Source organism: Phaenicophaeus curvirostris, chromosome 4 (assembly GCF_032191515.1).
Source record: "Phaenicophaeus curvirostris isolate KB17595 chromosome 4, BPBGC_Pcur_1.0, whole genome shotgun sequence".
NCBI lineage: Eukaryota > Metazoa > Chordata > Aves > Cuculiformes > Cuculidae > Phaenicophaeus > Phaenicophaeus curvirostris.
The window spans coordinates 1649537-1653312 of record NC_091395.1 but is presented as its reverse complement, the minus strand read 5'-3'; the positions used below and the strand labels follow the sequence as shown (position 1 = coordinate 1653312).

The 3776-nt window shown below is 44.4% G+C and overlaps 1 protein-coding gene across 8 annotated transcripts in view; it reads left to right on the top strand.

Annotated features, from left to right (window-relative positions):
- Positions 1-3776, top strand: part of SLC4A4 (solute carrier family 4 member 4) — a 189894-nt gene that overhangs the window by 14832 nt on the left and 171286 nt on the right. The window lies entirely within an intron of this gene.

The window sequence follows — 3776 nt, the reverse complement described above, 5'->3', positions numbered from 1 at the left end:
GGAGTCTGCACATAGGCTTTTCCAGAGGTAAGGAATAACAAGTCCTTATGTAAGGAATAACAAGCTATGTGAGTGTCCAGTTTATGTTGTTACTGAGGTCAAACCAGTAGCCATTCAGAGAACTGTGTTGCCCAGCTCTGTGTGGACTTGCAGAGTCTGACTTCATTCCCATCGCCAGGCTGGCCGTGTCATTCGATGTGCCTTTTACCATGCATTTCAAACAGGGCCATTGCTAGCTGCCTGCCGGCTTAGGAGTTAAAATGTTTGTGACACACCATGTATGATTAAGGCACGGAGTTCTTTCAGAGGAAGAGGTTAGGGTTGGACTGCTTCCAAAATGCAGTTTTAATGAACTGCGTGTGACTTCAGAAAGGAACGATTTCTTCCTGTGTTTTGTCTTTGTTCTCATAAAAACACCGTGTATCTGTGTGTGTATCTACGTACATGTGTGTGTTTCATCACCGCTTTGTGCAGTGTCAGGACACTGACTGTGGTGACCTCCGATTGTAAAATCAAGTTGCAGAATCATTGGTTTAAGGACTGACTTGCCTCCTCTCTCTGTTTCTCCGTTTGTCTACCAGTCTGGGCTAACTGTTTGCAAATTCCTTGAACCCAAAAGTGTTTGTGAAAGGTGAGAAGAGAGAGTTAAGCGTTTTCTGCAGGAACTTGGGGCTAGCTGGCTGCTTGAGATGGAGTGCTTCAGATGCTATTAGGCTTCCAGAGCAAGAGCTGTGAGGATGTTGTTGCGCTGTTTTGCCCCTGGCATTCAGGGAAGAGCTAACTCCGCCTTTTCAGCTCACACTCTTGGCATTCTTTGCAAATTCCTGTCTGAATATTCGTAGCTTTTATTCGTAGCTTTCCGTGTTAAGGTCTGTGCAAAGATGTAGGAAAGTTATTAGGAGCTAGTGATAGCCAGAGGGCTGATGATATAGCTGAAAGCAAATGCTGAGATGGTGCAAGGCGTCACTCTCTTCTTGCCTTTTAGCGTGCTGTCGGCTACTTTCGCTGCTTGATGATGTTTGGAAGAAACACAGCTTATTCCTTTACAGGAGAGCAGTTCTGAGTGATAGAAGCAGTGTTGTTTCATCGACTAGTTTTGATTTCTCCATTTTTGGTGAGGAACTTCGGGATGTGTTCTTGTCAATGTGCCTTCTGTCACCTTGTGAATAAAGCTGGTGTGCCTAATAGCAAAAGAGAGCACTTCAAAGTTAATGCAGGAACAAGCTTAGAATATGGCATGTTCAGAGTGGCAGCGGGATAATAAAGATTGTGCTCAACCAAGCAGAAATGCAGATTTCACTGTAAGGCAGGATCAACTCTACAGCAATGAGCTCACTGTAGCTTCCAGTGATGGAATTTCAAGTTGTCTCATGTTTAGTGCATGAAAGATAACACTGAGAAAGTAAATCTGCTTTCCTTGCCCAGCTCCTTTCCTTTCTCAGCCAGAGTGCATTATAAAAGTCACCGTGGTCATGGCCCATGCATTTCTGTCTCCCTGGCCTGGCAGGGAGGGCATTCGTGATGTATAACACGGCCTCCCAAAGCTGGTTGGGCTGCTGGTTAGAGGGAGCTGTGTGGGTGATGAGGTGCTGCTGGTAGAGGGGGAAGGAATTAGAAGAGGATGTGGGTCACATATTTTTCAAATTCTTGGTCGCATATGGGTTAGGGCACGATGCCACTGGAAAAGGAGACGGCTCTTCAGGTTTAGTCATGCCCTCTGCTTATTATAGTTGTGTTGTGGGATTCCAACAGCTTGCCAACTGCGAGTGCCTGTCGTTAGATAGTCATCCCAGCAGCAGAGCCATCTGCCACGTGGGTGGGAAGAGCCACTGACCGCTGCCCAGAGGCACCTGGTGGGATGACCTGATGCACAGGCAAGCGACACGCTAATCCCGAGTAGGGAGAGGGGAGTGATGCCAGCCATGCAGCACGGGGCAGGTGTCAGCAGACCTGAGGGCTCCCCAAAACAGGATTCCTCTACTTCTGCTGGTGCTGGCCCTGCTCTCAGTAAACGCTTGGATGGAGCATGAACAGGAATAACGCAGCTGGGAATCTAACTCTGCTGTGCCTAGGTGTGTATGAGGGTCACTGGGAAGGTTAACGTGCATGTTTCTGCAGTGTAAGCTGCATGTAGGAAAACTCTTCTGGGCAAACTCCTGCTTGCTTGCTGAATACTGACTGCAAGAATAGCAAAGAGAAAGCACGGGAGAGCTCTCCAGGGAACGCACAGCAGGATGGGTTTAGGAAGTACCAAACACTAAGCGGCAGCTTGTTTTTCAGCACCTGGTATCTTCTAATGTGAAATTACAGCCCAATTCTAGACAAAGAATCTACAACCAGAGTGGTGAAAGTGACTTTCAATGCGAATGGTTAACTTTGCATTCTGTTTTTAACTGGGCTTAGAGTTGACTTTGGATTTTCTCAGGTGATGAAGACATCACAACTGCCTGGTTCTGAGTATCAGACTGGCATTTGAATACAAGCTCCAGCCTTCTTCTGTAAGCATGATGCAGAGTATTCTTACCAAACTGTGAGAAATTCCTTCTAACTGTGGTATTTAATTTATGGCCAGCTGCACTGAAGGATGACCTCTTTCTGGTGTGCTATTTAGTGACTGTTTTAGTAGATAAACTCCCCAACTTAGCAACATGAACTGTCTTTCTGGCATAATATTCTAAACCCCCATTAAAACAGAAAGACGTGTATCACTTAATGTAATCATTTTGATTTATTAACTTGAGGTTGGTGCAAACTCTTCCTGCTGAAAGCTGATAATGTTTATCATTAAATGGAGATGTTGGCACATGCGTTTAGGAGGTTTGGGATCTGTAATAAATACAAAACCCATAAATATTTACAGCCTATTGCATTCTCTTCAAGCTTTAGCACATCCTTTAGCCTTGTTAAGTTGAAAATGACTTAAAGCAGTTCTAGGAAAACAGCTTAAAACAAATCTGGGAAATTCAGCCCTTGGGGGAAAATAAGAATATGATTTGAAGTCGAGGCAAACCATCCAGAGTGGAACTATCCCTCTGTATCTATGGTGACATTTTTTATGTCCCAGAATCATGTTGGGAATACCTTTTCCCACTTCCTGAGGCGACTTTGCCAAGCAGATGGTAGATCCTTGAGCAGAGGTTTCAAGTGGAGCATGGTTTATCAGGGAGTGATGCATTCCTGGAGAGTCTCTTTTAAATGTGCTGAAGGTTTGGAATGTAGTTGGTATTTGTTCTCACAGCATAGAAAAATGAGTATCTAAAAAAATTTTTGAGCGATGTGCAATCACTTGCTGCCTTGGAAAATGTCTCTTAGGAGTTGTTTTGTGAGTTGAGAGTGAAGTTTTCTAATGGGAGGGACGATACAGCCAACATATCCTTCGCACTGGCGGTGCATGTCTGTCCTTGAGGTTTTGTAATGGAGAAGAAAATACCTTTTGTTTCTGTATATTTATTGGTTTGAAGGACAGAATGTGTTTGAGGTGACTGTTGAGTGGGAAGTGAGGGGTTTCTAACATATTAAGCCCAAGTATTTCCAGGGTTTAGGATTCCCCATCCGTAGATCATGGCGGTGCAGGTTTAGCTTGTAGTACCAACGCTGGTGTTTTTGGATTCCTCATCATTTGTCTCCTTCCAGAGAGTCGGCATCTATTTCTTTGTAAGAAGTCATAACATGAAACCTTAAGAGGCCTGATCCCTACAACAATAAAACAACAAAAAGGAAAAACTGAGTTCTTGCTCCAGCAGAAAATCAAAGCTAAGCTGAGCTTCTAAGGAATA